At 46.7% G+C, this 21,826-nt stretch overlaps 1 long non-coding RNA gene across 1 annotated transcript in view; it reads right to left on the reverse strand.

Annotated features, from left to right (window-relative positions):
* Positions 1–21,067, reverse strand: part of LOC138756088 (uncharacterized) — a 36,250-nt gene extending 15,183 nt beyond the window's left edge. The window contains exon 1 of the long non-coding RNA XR_011352734.1: positions 20,757–21,067. This is a non-coding gene — a long non-coding RNA (uncharacterized lncRNA). The remainder of the gene's footprint in view (positions 1–20,756) is intronic.
* Positions 21,068–21,826: the final 759 nt, after the last annotated feature.

Raw genomic sequence — 21,826 nt, forward strand, 5'->3', positions numbered from 1 at the left:
CTGGAGTACTGTGTCCAGTTCTGGTCTCCATATTTGAGGAAGGATATACTGGCTTTGGAGACGAACCAGAGGAGGTTTACTAGGTTGATCCCTGGGATGAAGGGGTTGACTTATGATGAAAGATTAAATCGTCTAGGATTGTATTCACTCGAGTTCAGAAGAATGAGAGGAGATCTTATAGAAACATATAGGATTATGAAGGGATAGGATAGATGTAGGAAGATTTTTTGAGCTGGCCGGGGAAACTTAAACGAGAGGACACAGTCTCAAGATTCGGGGGAGTAGATTTAGGACAGAGATGAGGAAAAATGGTTTTTCCCAGAGAGTAGTGAATGTTTGGAATTCTCTAACCAGGGAAGTGGTTGAGGCTGCCTCATTAAACATATTTAAAATTCGGTTAGATCAATTTTTACATGATAGAGGAATTAGGGGATATAGGGAGAAGGCAGGTAGGTGGAGTTAGGTCATAAATTAGATCAGCCATGATCGTATTGAATGGCGGAGCAGGCTCGATGGGCCATTTTTGACCTACTCCTGTTCCTACTTCCTATGTTCCTATGTTCCTATGTTAATTTGATCCCCTCAACAAGGTATGAAAAAACATAGGGGTCTTACTTTTGCTTCTTTTTTTCTGGCTATAAGGGGTGCTGGGTAATTTTTGTTGAGACCAAATCTTTGTTTGTCTCACTATAGACTAGAGCAAATTTCATGTAATATCACATTTTCTGTTTTATTACATGACAATAAAATAATCTTGAATCTTGAACCATGCAACACCAATTATTGAGGTGAGTCACTTGACCCTGGATATCTAATCTCTCAACTGCTCTTGTAGCCTCAGCAGTTTGATGATAACAAGGCCCATATTTATTGGCCATCCCCAACTGCCAATGGAAAGAGTGGCTTGCTTCATTGTTTGGGGAAATCAAATAGGGGTAAGGCCTAAACAGGGAGATAAAGAATGTTGATGAACAGACGGCCATTGTAGTTCAAGTCCATGATTCCCTGAAAGGTGGCAGCTCAGATAAGGGATAGTGAGGAAGGCAAGTTGAATGCTTGCCTTCATAGGCCAAAGCATAGAACAGGGGTGGCCAAACCACGGCTCGCGAGCCACACGCGGCTCTTTGACCTTTACTATGCGGCTCATGGAAAATTCGAATATTCTATAAATTTTGACCCCCCCCCTCACCTGCCCGACTCACGCTGCCAGTCTTTCCCCCTCGTCTGCCTGACTCACGCTGCCGGTCTCTCCCCCTCACCTCCCCCTACTCGCGCTGCCGGTCTCTCGCCCGCCCGAATTACACTGCTGGTCTCTCCCCCTCACCCGCCCAACTCACACTGCCGGTCTCCCACCCATCCGAATTGCACTGCTGGTCTCTCCCCCTCTCCCTTCTGGTCTCTCACCCGTCCGAATCGCGCTGCCAGTCTCTCCCCCTCACCTGCCCAACTCATGCTGCCGGTCTCTCACCCGCCCAACTCACGCTGCCAGTCTCTCCCCCTCGCTCTCCCAACTCGCATCTTTAATAGCCTGATATTTGTAGCATTGTATTTTAGTCATAAAAATATAATTATAATAAGACTAATTTTGTAAGGTGGAAATCTGATTAAAATATCTCTAATTTTTTGGTTTACCTTATTTTACATATATGTCTCTTTGTGATTTCTGAAACTAATACAAATTAACAGTTTAAAAATTGCAGGCAGGAATAAATATTATTGCATTTAATATACATTTCTTAAAATTTATATAAAATTTTTGTAACAAATTGTGTATGTAACAATAAAAACGTATGTGTGAATTTTGTTCATGTCCTGCAGCTCTCAAGCATCTGAGCTTTATCGTTATGTGGCTCTTACATTAAGCAAGTTTGGCCACCCCTGGTATAGAATCTAAAAGATAGAAGGTTATGTTGCAACTCTACAAAATACTGGTCAGATCACATTTGGAGCTGTCCTGGTCATCCCAGATGGGAAGAATGTGCTTGCACTAACTAGAGAGGTTGCTGAGGAGATTCACTAGCACGTAGGCTGGATTTGTGGCACTATGGATTTAGGTGGGAAGATTGTGGATAGTCTGGATTAGTTTTTGCTGGTGTGAAGGAAGCTGAAGGATCACCTGATAGAAGAATGTAACATTATAAGAGGCATCTGTAGGCTTGATGGCTTGAAGTTTTAGAGCAGGGGTGGGCATTCTTTTTTAAAAAAACCTCATTTTCCACCTTAAGTAGTTGGATAACCATGTTGAGGAACAGCAGCATAAACACACTGTGACATGCCCTTTAACACAGCAAACTAGCGCGGTTGAAAGGTGGAGCAGCACAAGACCAGCAGCTCTTAAATGGCGCTGGCCAAGCTGCCCAGCTAACAGAACAATAACAGGCTGGGGAAGAAGGGAATTCACATGCAAGAATATTCCAGCCCGCTATTGTTATTCATGCGGCTGATGTCAGCCAATCAAACAAACAGCAGAAACTCCAACTGTATAAAAGGAGCCTTTCCAGCCTTCTCAATAAATCTCAGAATTTAACCTCCCACACTGCGATGGTGTATATTTCTTTGTAGCAGTCGGCTACAATTGGTGACCCTGATGGTTTAGGCAGCATCTAAACCCAGCGATGGATAGCGAAGCAGCGTTCAGGGCAGTCAGCCTTAAGCTCCCGACCTTCTGGACAGTTCGACCCGGCGTGTGGTTTGACCAGGCTGAGGCTCAGTTCCAGATTTGGGGCATCACATCTGAGTCCACATGGTACTACCACGTGGTCAGCGCCCTGGATCCAGAGACTGCAGACAGAGTGGCCAACTTCATCCAGAAGCCACCATCGGAAGGCACACACTGCCTTCAAAGACCTATTAACTGAGACCTTTGGGCTCTCGTGGTGAGAGAGAGGGGCATGGCTGCTCTATTTGGATGAGCTAGGGGACAGGTCACCCTCAGCGCTCATAAACGAGATGCTGGCCCTCCTAGGAGACCATGAGCCCTGCATCATGTTCGAGCAGGCATTCTTAGAGCAGCTGCCCGAGGACATCCAGCTGCTCCTGGCTGTCGCAGATTTCAGCATCCCCCCAGGAAGTCACAGCATGGGCAGATATTCTGTGGAAGCAGAAACAGAAGTGCTCGGCTACCTTGGGACTCGTCACAAAGTCTTGCAACCAGACCAAGGCAGGCCCTGAAAAAGAGCGGCAGGGATGAGCCCAAGGAGAGAACGCTGCACAGACCTTCCAGCGACTGAAGGATACGGTGGGCCAAGACCTGGACGGCACCTTCATCTACTTAGTGGTGAGCAGAACCTGGCAGGAACATCTACAAGACCTCCGAAGCCTCTACAGTCACCTACGTGAGTTCGGCTTTAGTATCAACCTGGCTAAATGCCAGTTTGGGCTGAGCACGATTAACTTCCTGGACCACAGGATTACCAAATGCGGGGCCACACCACTACCCAGCAAGGTGGAGGCTATCCGCAGCTTCCCGAGGCCCATTACGACCAAAGGACTGCAGTAGTTCATGGGAATGGTCAAATTTTATCATAGATTTATCCCTGAAGCAGCTTGAACCATGTGTCCACTTTTCACCCTGATGACCGGCAAGGCGAAAGACTTGATCTGGGACAACGATTCCACACAAGCGTTTGTGGAAGCGAAGGAAGCCCTGGCTAATGCTGCACCCCTGGCCCACCCCAGGTCAGACGCATCCACAGCCCTCACAGTTGATGCCTCAGAAACAAAGATTGGTGGATTTCTGGAACAGCAGATAGAAAGAAGTTGGCATCCACTAGCTTTCTTCAGCAAACATTTGCAGCTCCCTGAGCTACAGTACAGTGCTTTCGACAGAGAGCTAATGGCACTGTACTTAGCCATCCACCACTTCTGGTACTTCCTAGAGGGAAGGGCTTCCACACCATTCATGGACCACTAGCCACTGATGTTCGCCCTGGCCAAGATCTCCGCCCCATGGTCAGCCTACCAGCAGAGACACTTGTCTTACTTCTCAGAGTACACCAGTGACATAAGGCAAATCTTGGGAAAAGATAACGTGGTCACAGATGCCTTGCCGAAACAGAGCATCTCTGGCAAATGGACTGGATTTCGTGGCACTGGAGGAGGCACAGCAGTTGACAACGAGATACCTCTATATAGGGCTGCCATCACAGGGCTGCAGCTTCAGGTCATCCCAGTAAGAACAGGTAACACTACCCTCCTGTGCAAGTGGCCACCAGACAGGTTCAACCTATAGTCCCAACAGCATGGAGGCAACGAGTTTCCAACTCCATCCACTGGCTGGCACATCCATTAATCAGAACCATGGTTCAGTTGGTGGCTAGCAAGTATGCGGGTGAGCCAAGACATGCACGCAGCGCCAAACAGCCAGGGTGTAATGGGATAGATTGTATGTATTCATTGGCCAGCAAAGGCACAAGCTGGCTTGCCCCCCTGATGACACTCTCCCCTGGACTCCTCCCCTGTGGCCCAGGCCATAAAGGTCGAGCTACCTCTCCCTTCCCTGCACTTCCCTAGCTTGGATCCAGGCCAGCTCAAGTCTTATGTACAATAAAGCCTATCGTTCCCCTCAGTCTTCGTCTTTGTAATTAATGGGGCAACTGCTAGTGCCCAACAATTTATTGTTCATAAAATTTTAACATCTCTGGTAATGGAGAAGGTGCTGTGCCCCGATCAGCTAGAGGTGGATCCCCAAGTCCCGCGTGCATCGGAAATCTTCGAACAGCGGGTCAATTGTTTTAACAACTTTCTGGAGGCTGCAGCTGGAGTGGTCGATTCGGATGAGAAGAGGCTGAAAGTTCTATAGGCAAGAGTCAGCCAGAGGGTTTTCCAGGCCATCAGAAACAGCACGACCTACACTGAGGTATGGGCGCTATACAAGCCCAAAATCAATGTGGTCTACTCTCGTTATCTCCTGGCATCCAGAAAACAGCAGCCTGGTGAAGAGTTTGTCTGAGCCCTGATCATACTGGGAAAAGACTGTTCGGGGAACTCCACGGTCCCTGTGCCGGTGTCGGGGTTGAGGTCGGACTATATCCGCCAACGTCTCCTCAAGAAGGATCAACTCCCATTGAAACGGGCGATCCAACTGGCCAAGACTTGAAGTCACGTGAAGTCGATCGCGGGCAGAAGCGGGCCTATCCAGTACACGCTGCTGCGAGGGCCACCATCCTGGGAGTCGGCGTTGGGGATAGCCAACCCGACCGCAGCTGCAGTGGCACTGGGATCCTCGAGTTGCAACCTCTGTGGGCAGGCATGACATCTACGACGTCTCTGCCCCGCAAAAGGAGCTACCTGCTCAGGCTGCAGGAAAAAGGGCCATTATCAATGAGCCCTATCCCAAAGCAGCGTGGCATGTATGGCTGAGGAGCTTCTGATGCCGGCCACATGTGCGGTAAGGGGGACACCATTTTACTCGCTCCTGCCCCCATCTTCTACACAGCGGCAGCTCTCATCAACAACATCACTTCCGCCCTAGACGACACCACTTCTGCCTTCTTCATCGACGTTGGCACCCATAGTCAACATGGAGGCCGCCATCTTGGACATCAGCCTCCCCACCAACAACGAAGATGATACCCCCATCCTGGCATCGATCACCTTGAACTAAGCCAGCCCTCACCCGATCACGAACTCCATGATGCAGATCGAGGTGAATGGGCACAAGTCGAACTGCCTCTTTGATAGTGGCAGTACCGAAAGTTTTATCCACCCCGAGGTGGCCCAAAGACTCTCGATACCCATTTGGCCGATGACTGGATCAGTGTCGATGGCTGCAAAAGACCAGCAAACCTGTATCCAGGGGTACTATGTGGCACTTCTGATGGTGTGGGGGGGGGGGGGTGGTGGGGGGAATGTTATAATGACTTTCTGTTATTGGTCATGCTCCAGCTCTGCACACCGATCCTCCTGGGCCTCAACTTCCAGAGTCACTTCAGGAGCGTGACGATGGCGTTCGGGTGCCCCCAACCACCGCTCACCATTTGCAATCCACAGCTTATGGACCCACCCCTCCAAATTGAGCACCCAGCCTCTGGCACTGACCTGCAGCCTCACCACCCTGCGAGTGGCCCCTCTGTCACTATTCGCGAACCACACCCCAGACTGTAAATCGATCGCCACCAAGAGCAGGCGCTACAGCACTGAGGATATGGCGTTCATCTGGGCTGAGATTCAGTGACTCTTGGTGGAGGACATCATCACCACGAACTCCAGTCCCTGGAGGGCACAGATCCTTGTGGTCAGAGGGGCAGGCAAGCCCCGGATGGTGATTATAGTCAAACCATCAACCGCTTCACCCAGTTGGATGTGTATCCTCTACCCCGGATAGCCGACTTGGTCAACAAGGTTGCACAATACAGAGTTTTTTCCACTATTGACCTCAAGTCGGTTTACCATCAACTCCCCCTTTCCCGAGCGACCGGCTCTACATGGGCTTCGAAGCCGACAGCAAACTTTTTCACTTCCTGCAGGTGCCTTTCGGTGTTACTAACGGTGTCTCTGCTTTTCTGAAGGTCATGAATCAGATGGTGGAGGAGCACAAGATGATGGGGACGTTCCCATATCTCGATAATGTCACCATCTGCAGCCATGACCAGCAGGACCACGACACTGACCTCGCTAAGTTCCTATGTATGGCCAAGTCTCGAAACTTGATATACAATAAGGACAAGTGTGTGTTCAACATAGACCGTCTGGCCCTTCTCGGATGAGTCGTGGCACATGGTGTCATTGCCTCGGACCCCGACCGCATGCAACTCCTTATGGAGCTCCCAGTCCCAAATACCGTAAAGGCACTGAAGAGGTGCTAGGGGCTGTTTTCCTATTGTGCACAATGGGTGCCCAATTATGCCGATAAAGCCCACCCCCTGATTAAGTCCACGACTTTCCCGTTAACAGCGGAAGCCAAAGTTGCATTCTACCAGATCCGAGGAGACATTGCAAAGGCCACGATACATGTCGTGGACGAGTCCATCCCGTTCCAGGTGGAGAGCGATGCCTCCGATTTCGCACTGGTCACCACTCTTAACCAGGCAGGCAGGCCAGGAGCATTCTTCTCCTTCACCCTGCACGGTCCTGAAGTACGTTACTCCTCGGTCGAGAAGCAGGCCCAAGCGATTGTTGAGGCAGTGCGTCACTGGTGACATTACCTGGTCAGTAAACAGTTTACCCTGCTGACAGACCAGAGGGCCGTGGCCTTCACCTTTAATATTAAACAGGGGGTAAAATCAAAAATGACAAGATTCTTAGTTGGAAGATCGAGCTCTTCATCTATAATTACAACATCTTGTACCGACCAGGTAATCTCACCTATTCCGGGGGACGTGCGGCAGCACGCATCTCGACCACCTCCAGACCATCCACGACAGTCTGTGCCATCCCGGAGTCACAAGGTTGTACCACTTCATCAAGACTCGGAACCTTTTGTACTCCGTTGAGGACGTCAGGTCCATGACCAGATCTGCGCTGAATGTAAGCCGCAGCTCTGACCCGAAAGGGCACATCTCATTAAGGCCACATGCCCTTTTGAATGGCTCAGGATTGATTTCAAGGGCCCCCTACCCACCGCAAATAGGAATGCATACTTCCAGCAGGTTGTGGATGAGTTCTCCTGGTTCCCCCTTGCTATTCCCTGCCCGGATATGACCTCGGCAATGGTAATCAAGGTGCTGCACAGTATCTTCACCCTGTTTGGTTACCCCGATTAGATCCACAACGATCGGGGGTTCTCGTTCATGAGTGAGGAACTGTGACAGTACTTCCTGGCCAGAGGCATAGCCACCAGCAGGACCACCAGCTATAACCCCAGGGGTAATGACCAGGTGGAAAGGGATTACACCACTGACTGGAAGGCAGTGCTCCTGGCCCTTAGGTCCAAAAACATGACGGTGTACTGCTGGCAGGACATTTCACCCGAAGCGCTCCACGCCATCTGATCGCTCCTGTGCACTGTGACTAACACCACCCCGCATGAATGCTTGTTTGCTTTCCCTAGGAGATCGGCGAATGGTCCCTCCATTCCTCCTTGGCTGGCAACCCCAGGGCCGGTCCTACTACGGAGACATGCGAGGGGCCATAAGACGGATCCACTGGTGGAAGCGGTACACCTCATACATGCCAACCCTCAATACGCATTTGTGAGGTACCCCGATGGCGATGAGGACACTGTGCTGATCTGAGACCTGGTGAGGGTCGGGGATCTCAAAACAGCCCGGCCTGCCACCTGAACCTCCCATGGAGCAGACCACCCCACATGGGAGCGCAATACTGGAGGCCGAGCCACCCGGCTCTCCTCTCCTGGAGTCGGTTCCTCCGGGAGAAATCAAACCCCCCCTTCCTCCTGGGAGCTCTCAATCATCACCCTGACCCAGACTGTTCCCTCCCCTACCCCCTCTTGGTCTGCTTCCCCTCCCGAACAGCAGAGCATGGACATGCCTGCCCCCTGTCAGTCCCGCAGGAGGAAGTCGCCAGTGCAGCTAAACTTCTAGTTAGATTTTAAAATTTTTGTTGTGTGTCGAAAAGGAGTGGGGGGGGGGGTTCTGTTTAAAAAGTGGGGGTGAATGTAATGGTATGCATTTTATGTACTCATTGGCTGGCAAAGGCATGGACTGGCTCGTCCCCTGATGACACCCTCCCCTGTGGCCCAGGCCATAAAAGTTGAGCCACCTGTCCCTTCCCTGCACTTCCCTAGCTTGGATCCGGGCCAGCTCAAATCTTATGTACAATAAAGACTATCGTACCCCTCAGTCTTCGTCTTTGTAATTATTGGGGCAACTGGTAGTGCCCAACAAAAGGTACAGCGGCACCCCACGGTCCCCAGCAGCCTTTTGAGCCAACAGAATGAAGGTTTGACCACATTCATGTGGACATAGTAGGACCCTTACCAGTCTCACAGGGTCACCATTTCACCTGGTGACCAGAAGCAATCCCCCTGGCTGACACATCCACCAAGGCACTCATCTCGTCCTGGGTAGCAAGGTTCAGGCTACCATGCCACATAACCTTCAATAGAGGCACACAATTTACCTCCAGCCTGTGGACTGATGTTCTCAACCTGTGGGGCGCTTACCGACAACACACAACAGCATACCACCCGCAGTCTAATGGGCTGGTTGAGCGTTTCCACAGGCACTTCAAGGCTGTCCTTATGACCTGACTCAAGGGCTCCAACTGGGTGGACAAACTGCCATAAGCACTGCTGGGGATTCGTATAGCCCCGAAGGAATACCTCCACACATCCTCTGCCGATTTCATCCCTCCGGCCAGAGGTCAACAGGAGGATACAACCACCTTCCTGGACAGGCTGTGGGAAAAGGTCAGTATCCTGGCTCTGATCCCACCCTCCAGACATGAGCAAGCCATGTTCAGCATCCATAAAGAACTTCAAGACTGTGAGTATGTGTTCATGCACAGAGGGCCACACTGTCCACCGCTACAGAAGCCCCTTCCAAGTTATCCAGAACAACGGGGCCACCTTCAAACTGGATATCGGTGGAAAACCAGAGGTCTTCACTGCAGAGAGACTCAAGCTGGCACACATGGATCTGACACATCCTGTGGAGACGCCAGCACCTCAAAACAGAGGTAGACCACCAAAGACATTGGGAACTGCATCCTTTTTTCTTCTTTGGCTTGGCTTCGCGGACGAAGATTTATGGAGGGGGTAAAAGTCCACGTCAGCTGCAGGCTCGATTGTGGCTGACAAGTCCGATACGGGACAGGCAGACACGGTTGCGGTGGTTGCAGGGGAAAATTGGTTGGTTGGGGTTGGGTGTTGGGTTTTTCCTCCTTTGTCTTTTGTCAGTGAGGTGGGCTCTGCGGTCTTCTTCAAAGGAGGTTGCTGCCCGCCGAACTGTGAGGCGCCAAGATGCACGGTTTGAGGCGATATCAGCCCACTGGCGGGGGTCAATGTGGCAGGCACCAAGAGATTTCTTTAGGCAGTCCTTGTACCTCTTCTTTGGTGCACCTCTGTCACGGTGGCCAGTGGAGAGCTCGCCATATAACACGATCTTGGGAAGGCGATGGTCCTCCATTCTGGAGACGTGACCCACCCAGTGCAGCTGGATCTTCAGCAGCGTGGACTCGGTGCTGTCGGCCTCTGCCATCTCGAGTACTTCGACGTTAGGGATGAAGTCGCTCCAATGAATGTTGAGGATGGAGCGGAGACAATGCTGGTGGAAGCGTTCTAGGAGCCGTAGGTGATGCCGGTAGAGGACCCATGATTTGGAGCCGAACAGGAGTGTGCATCCAGGGACATTATGAACTGTAGTACCAGTTCTGGAGGGGGGTCATTTGGTGGCCAGGCACCATGGAGATCGAGCAGGCACATCGCACTGCGTGTGGTAGTAAACCACAGCATAACACTCTGTAACGTGTCCCTTAACACAGTGAACTAGTGCATTTGAAAGCTGGAACAGTACAAGACCAGCAGCCCTTAAATGGAGCTGGCCAAGCTGCCCAGCTAACAGATAAATAACAGGCTGGGGAAGAAGAGTGTTCACATGCAAGAACGTTCCCACCCACTATTGTTATTCATGCAGCTGATGTCAGCCAATCAAACAAACAGCAGGAACTCCAACTGTATAAAAAGAGCCTTTCCAGCCTCAATAAAACTCAGAGTTTGACCTCCCACACTGCGAGTGTGTGAGTTTCTTTGTAGCAGTCGGCTACAAACCCTTGATTCCCGTAATGTGTGTCAATCTTGGTTTTGAATATACTCGGTCACTGAGTCTTCACAGCCCGATTGTGTAGAGAATTTCAAACTCACCAATTCTGGCCTAAACCTAATTTGTAGAGCATGGCCAAGGTTTGGGGCACAATGTCCAGGAGATGCACTTAAGCCCCTTTAAAAATATACATTTCAGTGGCCGGTGACTATCGTGCCAGTTGCAGCTGATCTTTAATATATGCCAGATTTAAATGTGATCCAACTCTAAAGTTCTACCACATGATGTTTCTCTGTTTGAGTCAGGAAGGTTAAATGCTAGAAAGATTTTGAAATTTGAGATTTAACAAGGAGAAACTATAGGCTCTTTGTAATTCAGTGGAGTTAAAGTGCATGAGAGGGGAAATGGCCAAAGTATATTGGAGGGAAGATAGCACAGCATCAATGGAAGGAATTTCTGCAAGAAATGAGGAAGGAGCAGGATAAATACATTCCAAAAAAGAGAATAGGAAAAAGTCACAATCATGGCTGAAAATGGAAGTCAAAGCCAATGCAAAGAGAAGCAAAAAATGAGTGGGAAGTTAGAGGATTGGGAAGTTTTTTGAAATCTTGCAGAAAGTAACTAAAAAAAAATCATAAGGAAGGAAAGGATGAAGTATGAAAGTAGTCTGGCAAATAATATCAAAGAGGATGCAAAAATTTTCTTCAGGTCTATAAAGGTTAACAGAGAAATGAGAGTACATATAGGCCCATTAGAAAATGATGCGAGAGAAGAAAAAATAGTGACAAGGAGAGTATTTAGTATCAGTCTTCCCTGTGGAAGACATGAGTCTTCCTGAATGTCGAAGGGTATCAGGGAAGGGAAGTGAATGCAGTTACTATTTCAAGGGAGAAGGTGCTCAAATAACTGAATGGTCCAAGGGTGGATAAGTCTCCTAGACCAGATGGGGTTTGTTTGTTTTTTTTTGGACCCTCAGGTTCTGAAAGAAGTAGCAGTAGAGATTGTGGAAACATTGGTAATGAACTTTCAATAGATTCTGTTAGGGTCCTGGAAGATGGAAAAATCAAAAAGGGAAAAGAGGCAGCAGAAAGGAAGTTATAGACAGGTTAGTTATGGTTGGGAAGATGTTGGAGTGAATTGTCAAAGATGAGATAATGGCGTACTTGCAGGCACCTGACAAGATAGGCCAAAGCCAGCATGGTTTCCTTAAGGGAAAATCTTGCTTGACAATCCTATTGGAATTATTTGAAGAAGTAAAGAAGTTACAAGCAGGCTGGATGTTGTGTATTTGGATTTTCGGAAGACTTTTTGACAAGGTGCCACACATAAGGCTCTTCTCTTTGGCTTGGCTTCGCGGACGAAGATTTATGGAGGGGGTAAAAGTCCACGTCAGCTGCAGGATCGTTTGTGGCTGACAAGTCCGATGCGGGACAGGCAGACACGGTTGCAGCGGCTGCAGGGGAAAATTGGTTGGTTGGGGTTGGGTGTTGGGTTTTTCCTCCTTTGCCTTTTGTCAGTGAGGTGGGCTCTGCGCTCTTCTTCAAAGGAGGTTGCTGCCTGCCAAACTGTGAGGCGCCAAGATGCACGGTTTGAGGCGATATCAGCCCACTGGCGGTGGTCAATGTGGCAGGCACCAAGAGATTTCTTTAGGCAGTCCTTGTACCTTTTCTTTGGTGCACATCTGTCACGGTGGCCAGTGGAGAGCTCGCCATATAACACGATCTTGGGAAGGCGATGGTCCTCCATTCTGGAGACGTGACCCACTCAGTGCAGCTGGATCTTCAGCAGCGTGGACTCGATGCTGTCGACCTCTGCCATCTCGAGTACTTCGACGTTAGGGATGAAAGCGCTCCAATGGATGTTGAGGATGGAGCGGAGACAACGCTGGTGGAAGCGTTCTAGGAGCCGTAGGTGATGCCGGTAGAGGACCCATGATTCGGAGCCGAACAGGAGTGTGGGTATGACAACGGCTCTGTATACGCTTATCTTTGTGAGGTTTTTCAGTTGGTTGTTTTTCCAGACTCTTTTGTGTAGTCTTCCAAAGGCACTATTTGCCTTGGCGAGTCTGTTGTCTATCTCATTGTCGATCCTTGCATCTGATGAAATGGTGCAGCCGAGATAGGTAAACTGGTTGACCGTTTTGAGTTTTATGTGCCCGATGGAGATGTGGGGGGGCTGGTAGTCATGGTGGGGAGCTGGCTGATGGAGGACCTCAGTTTTCTTCAGGCTGACTTCCAGGCCAAACATTTTGGCAGTTTCCGCAAAGCAGGACGTCAAGCGCTGAAGAGCTGGCTCTGAATGGGCAACTAAAGTGGCATCGTCTGCAAAGAGTAGTTCACGGACAAGTTTCTCTTGTGTCTTGGTGTGAGCTTGCAGGCGCCTCAGATTGAAGAGACTGCCATCCGTGCGGTACCGGATGTAAACAGCGTCTTCATTGTTGGGGTCTTTCATGGCTTGGTTCAGCATCATGCTGAAGAAGATTGAAAAGAGGGTTGGTGCGAGAACAAAGCCTTGCTTCAAGGCTACTTAACAAGATAAGAGCCCATGGTAAAACTGTTTGCGAGGAAGCAGAGAGTTGGAATACAGGGATCATAATCTAGTTAGCTGACAGTTGCTAGCCATATTCCGCTGTTAGGGCCGCTTTTTATGTTGTATATTAATGATTTAGCTTTGTGGCCAAGTTTTTAGATGATACAAAGGTAGGTACAGGAGCAGGTAGAGTTGAGGAAACAGGAAGGTCACAGAAGGACTTAGATAGATTAGGAGAATGAGTAGAGAAGTGGCAAATGAAATACAATATTGGTAATGGTACAGTAGTGCACTTTGGAAGAAAAAAATATACAGGCTGATTATTTTCTAAATGGGGAGAAAATTGAAAATACCCAGATGCAAATGGACTTGAGAGACCTTGTGTAGGATAGTCTGAAGGTAAACATACATTGAGTCAGTGATAAAGAAAGCAAATGCAATGCTGGCATTCATTTCAAGAGGAAGAGAATAGAAGAGCAGGGATGTGATATTGAGATTTTGTAAGACACTGGTGAGACTTCACTTGGATTATTGTGAGCAGTTTTGAACTCCTCATTTAAGAAAGGATGTGTTGACATTGGAGAGGGTTCATAAGAGATTCACAAGGATGATTCCAGGAATGAAAGGGTTATCAGATGAGGAACATCTAACCGTTCTTGGTCTGTGCTTGTTGAAATTTACAAAAATGGGGGTTGTGTAGGGGATCTCATTGAAACATTTCAAATGTTGAAAGGCATGGACAGAGTAGATATTGAAAGGTTGTTTCCCATGGTGGAGAATCTAGGACAAGAGGCAAGAGGGCACAATTTCAGGATTGTAGGACGTCTGCTTAGAACAGAGGTGTAGAGGAATTTCTTCTGCCAGAGGGTGGTAAATCCATGGAATTTGTTACCACAGGCGATTGTGGAGTCCTGGTCATTAGGCGTATTTAAGGCAGAGATTGACAGGTTCTTGATTAGCCAGGGCATCGAAGGCTATGAGGAGAAGGCCAGGCATGGGGCTGAGTGGGAAAATGGATCAGCTTATGATGAAATAGAAGGGCAGATTCAATAGGCTGAATAACCTTGTTACGTGGCTCCCCTACATCTCCCGTTAATTACAATCTGGTTTTGTACATTTTCTGTATTGAGTAGAAACAGTCATGTACACAGTTCTAGAAATTTCTGTACTCAGTTCCAGACATTTTGAAGAACATAGTATAACACAGAGCTCAGTATAACCATTGGCCCATAATGTTCAGAATCAAAATCAGAATTTATTGTCATGAACAATTCATGAAATTTGGAGTTTTGTGGCAGCGTTAGAGTGTAAACATTCATATTATAAACCATCTTACAACATTACTATAAGTTAAAAAAAAGAATAGTGTACAAAAAGTAAGGCTGTATCTTTGGTTCATTGATTAATCAGGAATCTGATGGCAGCGGGGAAGAAGCTGACCTCATGCCACAGAATGCTTGTCTTTAGGTTCTTGAACCTCCTTCCCATTGGTAGCAGAGTGAAGAGGGCATAGCTTGGATGGTGGGGGGCCTATGAGGATGGAGGCTGCTTTTTTAAGACACTTACTCATGTAGATGTCCTCGATGGAGTGGTCTGGTGCCTATGATGTTGCAGGCCGAGTTAACAACCCTCTGGAGTTTTTTCTTGTCCTGAGACCTGGTGCCTCCATACCAGGCAATGATGCAACCAGCCAGAATGCTCTTCACAGTACACGTGTAGAAGTTTACAAGAGTCTTCGGCAACATATCGAATGTCCTCAGGCACCTCACACAATGTAGCCACTGGTGAGCCTTCTTTGTGATTGTATCAACTTGGAAGCTCCAGGACAGATTCTTGGAGATGTTTTCACCCAGGAATTTGAAGTTATTGACCCTCTCCAATACTGAGCCCCTGGTCTCCTCCTGAAGACCACAACCATCTCCTTGGTTTTGCTGAGGTTAAGTACAAGGTTGTTGTTGTTACACCATTCAGAGCTCATCTATCTCCCTCCTGTACGCTTCCTCATTGCCGTTTGTGAATCTACCAAAAACTGTGGTGTCATCAGCAGACTTGTAGATGGCATTGAAATTGTGTCTGCCACACAGTTATGGGGGTACAACAAGTGGAGCTGTGGGCTAAGCATGCGTCCTTGGGGTGCGCCAGTGTTGATAATCAGTGAGGAAGAGTCATTGTTTCCAATTTGTACTGACTGTAGTCTTCCGATAAGAAAGTCAAGGATCCAGTTGCAGAGGGGGTACAGAGGCCTAGAGTTTGTAGCTTCTTGACCAGCACTGAGGGAATAAAGGTATTGAAGGCTAAGCTGCAGCCGAGGAAGAGCAGCCGTATTTTTGAATTGCTGTTTGAGGTGATCCAGATATTGTATCTGCTGTGGAGTGATTGTAATGATAGGTGAATTGCAGTGGGTCCAGATCTTTACTTAGGCATGTGCTGATTCTGACCAGCCCCTCAAAGCATTTCATTACAGTAGAAGTTAGTGTACACGGCAGTAGTCATTGAGGCCGCTCACACTAGTCTTCTTGGTACCGGGATGATTGATGCCCTTTTGAAGCAGGTGGGAACTTCTGACTGCCACAATAAGTGGTTGAAAATGTCTGTGAACACTCCAGCTAGTATGTTGGTGCAGATTTTCAGTAACCAGCCAGGTACACCATCAGGGCTTGACACCTTGCGTCTTGAATGATGTTCTGACTCACCCTCAGAGACATATATCACAGGGTCCTCAGCCTCTTCAGGGATTCTAGTAGGCATTGTTTGGTTATTCTTCTCTAAGTGGGCATAGAAGGTGTTAATGAAGCAACACAGCCATCTATAAAGCAAAACAAACCTGCAGGGAAACTTGAAGTGTGTAAACATCATGAATGGAGTGGACAAGATAAATAAAAGTCAGTAACTGGAGACCATAGGTTTAAATGAATTGGTAGAAGGATTAGAGGGAGCTGAGAAAGTGATGGGAGTTTTAAAGTCAACACCTCAAAAGGCTATGGAGCCAAAAACCATTACTAAATTTAAAAAGTCTCTGATGAGCAATTGGAATCATAACCTGCTGGTCTTTAAACCAGGAACTAGGAAGCAAGATTTACCAAAAGTTCATTCCAGGTTGGCATGGATTTGATGGACTGAATGGCTTGTTGTGGACTTTAGAAAGGGGAGGTTGAGGGCCCATGCATCTGTTTTCCTCGATGGGGCAGGACAGAGAGGGTTAGTTCTTTCAAGTGTTCTGGGAATCTGCATATTGGGAGACCTCACCTGGAGCTAGCACATCGAGGAATGCGCACCAAAGTCTCCAATTTCTGAGGAGATTTGGCATCTATAGTGTTCACCCTAGCTTTGTCGGTTGTAATGGGCTGCACTCCCTGCCATAGCTGGCATCTATCTGTCTCTGTCTCTAGTTTCCTCTGGAATTGCCACTTTGCTTCAGAGATAGCCTTCCACAGGTCATACCTGGACTTCTTGAAACAATCACAATCTCTGGACTTAAATACTCTTGTTCTTACCCTCTGCAGGTTGAGGATTCTCTGATTTGTCCAGTGCTTATGGTTGGGAAACACCCGATATTTGCGTGTGGGCACGCACTCATCCACACAGGTCTTTATGAAGTCGCTAACACCTGTTGGATGTTCATTCAGGTCTATGGATGAGTTCTTGAATATGTTCCACTCCACCAATTCAAAGCAGTCCAGCAGACGCCCCTCCACCTCCCTCGACCATACTTTTGCCATCTTCTCCACTGGAATAACATCTGTGTTCCTTCACTTAGTCAACAGAGAACAGCACAGAAACAGACCTTTGGCCTATAACATTAACATCAGCCCTTGCAGAGTGGCCAGTTATTCCACTAACCTGTACAGCTGTGGGGGGAGAGCCACTAAGTCGCAGGGAGAATGTAGATTTCACACAGGAACCTTCACTGCCCAGACCACAGAGCCACCTGAAGAAAGAATGTTGATCCTGTCTCCTAGATGGAAAATATCAATGGAGAAAGAAAAATTGTCTTGAAGTGCTCTCGCGGTGCTATCTGAACACAGGCTAAAGATGCTGAGCTTTTAATGATGTTTAAAGCTGGGAGTCCAAGAGCAAATACTCTGCATTTAATGGATTAGACAGTGCTGAACTATGCCCAGAATGACCACGTGCAGTCTGCTCACACGCACACTTACTTGGGCTAGACACCAAGCCCTTCCCCACTACCTCCCCATCTTGTACTACCCCACCTGGAGCTAGCACATCGAAGAATGCACACCAAGGTCTCCACTTTCTGAGGAGATTTGGCATGTCGCAGCCTGGTTTTGAAATTCAAGTGCACAAGAATGCAGAAGGCAGCAGAAAGCGGCAAACACAGCCAAGTCCATCATGCACACTGACCTCCCATCCAGTGAAAGCATCTCCTAGCACTAATTTCAATGGAATATTTAACTGTCCTTTGATATTTATTATCTATTTTCCTGCTTGACATTTGTAGTAAGTTAAAAAATTTTACTCTTATTATTGATGTATCACACATATCTTTTCTGACTGCAGCAAGTAAGAATGTTGGTGTCTCGGTGCGTCGTACTTATGTATATGACAATAAACTCACATTGAACGTTGGCTGCCCTCTGTACCATAAAGTCCTCTGATTTTCTTACAGCTAAAGAAGGTGCTTTGCCTGCTGTGAGATGAATAAGTAATTTTATTAGTTTTTAAAAGTCTGAATTAAAGATTCTTGGTTCTTGATCCTCCAAAATATTCTGTATGGAATTTAAACTGAGGGTGGGTGCTTAAGGAGGAGATTTTTGAATAAGAGCTGTCTTATTTGGTCTGGTTGTGTGATTATGGTAGGGTGAAGATTATTCCATGCCTTAATTGTATGGTGGAAGAATGAATCGCTGTACACATCTGTCTTGGAAGATGGCACTACAAATTGGGTCGTATGCCCACGATTGCTTGCCCTCAATTGAATTTAATTAAACATTAAACAGCATGATAAATGACAGCAGTGCTGCAGATGTTATGGTGCCTGCAAGTCACTGAAACAGACCCAGAAGGGGCAGACCCTCATCCTTCCAGCCTTCTCCACAGGGTCCTACTGCCCGATAATACACAGTGCAGGTCCAAGTACCAGTAGTGAGAAGCCAGCAGTGATTTTTTTTTAATATCAAGGATCCTCGGAGGTCCGCATCCAAAATTGCAGCGTGCAGATTCATCAGCCTGATGTCGAGGGTCATGGGCACAGAGGAAGTTTTGGATCAGAGTAGGGCACCAGAGCAGGAGAACTCCTAGCTAGGCTGGAGAAGCCCCACCAAGAAGGAAACTCAGCCAGCTGCAGGAATGTGTCTAGAGAGGCTTCCGTCTATCCTACCAAGCTAATACAATCCTGAATAGCCTTCGGGTTAACAAATGGCTGACAATAATGACAGATGTGCAGTTTAACACATGAAAGCAGATGAGACAGAACAACTTTCCAAATACCCAACCAATAGCTTCTGTTTGAAATTGCACAGGTAAATATTTGATTAAGGCAGTATTAAACACATGGCAGTGCTGCCATTTCCCCAATAATTCAAAATAATAAGACTGATAATATTGTCCAAGTTCATGAATGGTGGAAGTTAATGGAGTGACCCCCAAAATACCAGACCTCGTCAGCACTTCAGGAAAATGCGGCACACAGTAATCCAGTCATCTTTCTACCAATGTTTAAGTGAACCCTGTGAGGCAGAATGATTTGTGGTGAACATATTGTCAATAAGTACATAAGATTACTCAGTCAGTTTATTAATATTTCATAAAGATCAGGCTTGTATGCCATTCTCAAGATGGAAATGCAGACACCCAGCAAAGTGAATACATGCTGATATTTACCCTAGTGTAAAACATTGATGAAGCCAACACACTTTGTAGAGGCAAAGTATTATGTGTATTTACTCTCAAAATTCATGAGGTAATCATTGACCAATCACAAAGCTCTGTCAACAGTCTCAAATTCCATGTAACTTCTTGTAGGTAGTCATTGTTTTGCTGTTCTTACTGTTGTGTGACACTTTTTATTACCTCCACGCCATTCTCAGGAAGGTTCAGTTCACTGTAGGTGATGCAACAGCCACTCTCTGCTTCTCAATGATGTTTGTGTCACATCACTAAGAGGAGCAGCAGTGAGCCTTCTGGACCTTCAAACTCACTCCATTATTCAACGGGATCAAGGCTGATCCATCACATCAGTACCCTATCCTGCCCTGTTCCAATGCCCCTTGATTCCTTTTATTTATCAATCTGCGTTTTGAATACAATCAATTAATGAGTCTCTTCACCCCAACAATGAAGAGAATTACAAAGGTCCATCACCCTGTGAGTGAAGAAATATCTCCTCATTTCAATCTTAAATGGCCTATTTTTATAGTCTGTGATGCACAGTTCATAGTCAGGGAATATATACCATGTGGAACATATTCTATTCCAATCTCATCTTCCAGTGAATATCAGAAACAGGTTTATTATAGGTTTAATGCCATCAAAAATATCCAGGTGTTATGGAGGAAATATCACCTTTATTCCTTTCCCACTTTCATCTCATTTTAATCTTAATTTTTGCTTTTAAGATATTGATTCCAGTCATTCATACTTCAAAAAATTGCTTAAGCATGGTTTTTACCTGTCCTCTTTTAGGATTGGTGGAATCTTCCATAAAGCTGGTCTTTTATTGACTGAGTCATAGAGTTTTACAGCATGGAAATGGGTCCTTTGGTCCACTTTGTCCATACCAACCAAGTTGTCTGGCCAAGCTAGTTCCATTTGGTTACATTCAACCCATATAATAATAATAGAACATTACAGCAAAGTATGCTATAGTTCCTTCAACCCATAATATTGTGCCAATCTATGGAAAACTACTCCACATGAATCTAATTTTCCCTACCTCACACCCATAACCCTCTATTTTTCCTACATTCATGTGCCTGAGAGATTTTTGAATGTCCCTATAGTATCAGCCTCCAAGACCACCTCCGGCAATGCTTTCCAGGTTCACACCATCTCTGAGTAAAAAAAAACATGCATCATTCTTCTCCCCTCATCTCCTCTCCACTCACCTTAAACTGATGTCCTCTGGTATTTGCTATTGTTGCTCTAGGAAAAAAAGGTGCTGGCTGTCCACCTTTCAAACCCCATCATAATCTTATATGACTCTATTAAGTCACAACTGATCTTTTGTCTCACCAAAGATAAAAGCCCTAGCACTGTCAATCATGCTTCATATGACGTGCTCTGCATTCCAGGCAACATCTTGGTAAATCTCCTCTGCACTGTCTCCAAAGCATTTACATCCATCCTGAAATGGGGTGAAAAGAACTGAATGCAATGCTCCAAGCATGGTCTGACTAGAGTATTATAGAACTGCAACATTACCTCAAGGCTCTTGAACACAATCCCGCAACTAATGAAGGGCAAAAATCAAATGCCTTTTTAACTTCCTATCGACTTGTGTGGCAACCTTGAGGGATCTATGGAACTGGAACCCAAGATCTATCTGTGCCTCTACACTTTTAAGACACCTGCCGTTAACTACATAACCCACCTTCATGTTCAACTTACCAAAATGACAAGTAGAAATTCTGCTTGGCCCACAGGGAAAAGAAACTCAAGGTTGTATGTGATGTCATCCATGTATTCTGACAATAAATTTGAACTTGAACTCCTGTTCTGAGAGCCCTGGGTGCCCTGTCAACCTGCATCTCCACCTCAATATAATAAGGAGAGATGTATAATGGATTGACTTGATTTTGCTTGAATTTCGCTATTACTCAATGTTGCCTCTGCACTTTGACCTTTCTTCGTAAGTAGATCTACTTAACTCAGACAAATGTGGGGAAGAGGAAAATCAGATTGAGGAGAGAAAGTAAAATGCATTTGAACCAGGGAGAAATGTACCTCTGGTAATTAAAAGGTTAAAAAAAATTGTGTATACCTTTAATTAATGTGTCACAGAGTTTCATTGGTGACTCAGCAGTTAAATGTTTTAATCAGTCTGGCAGTAAAATGTCAACCCTGGCAAGTTATATTAGAGCATGTTAGCCGATGACACCTGGTGAAGACAAAATGATATTTCTTTAATCTTCAACAGCCTCAGCTACTTGGGAAGGAATTAGAACTAGCCAAGAACTTGTAATTCCATGGAAATTGATTAATTACTACTTGGTTGAGATATTGGAAAGTGAAGTCATTTTTGTTTCTAAAGCGGCAAAGACAGAAAAAGTAAGGAATTTTTAAAAAAATCATAGCTGCCCTCGAGTGATGTACTAAACTTCTCTGAAAACACGGGTTGATATCATGGGATTGTTCAGAATGGTAATCGTAACTGATGGAAGGTGCATTCCCAATCCATGAAATACAAATGATTCACACAAAAAAAAATAACAGAAGACATGTTGGTATTCTCCTGTAAAGTGTTAGAGTCAGCCAGCCACCGGGACAGGAGAAAGTTGTGAAAGATCGGTGGCTCTCTAATGATGTGAGTTGTATGGAAATGCCCATGAGCTATCTGCAGTGTCCAGAGGAACACAGCATCCATCCAGCAGGAAGTGAGTGCGTTATTGATGCTCTCGCCTCGGGGAGGGAGTCAGATAATGGATGTGGGATGTGGGCCGTGCTTTGTCATCAAACTG

Source organism: Narcine bancroftii, chromosome 3 (genome assembly GCF_036971445.1).
Source record: "Narcine bancroftii isolate sNarBan1 chromosome 3, sNarBan1.hap1, whole genome shotgun sequence".
Lineage (NCBI taxonomy): Eukaryota > Metazoa > Chordata > Chondrichthyes > Torpediniformes > Narcinidae > Narcine > Narcine bancroftii.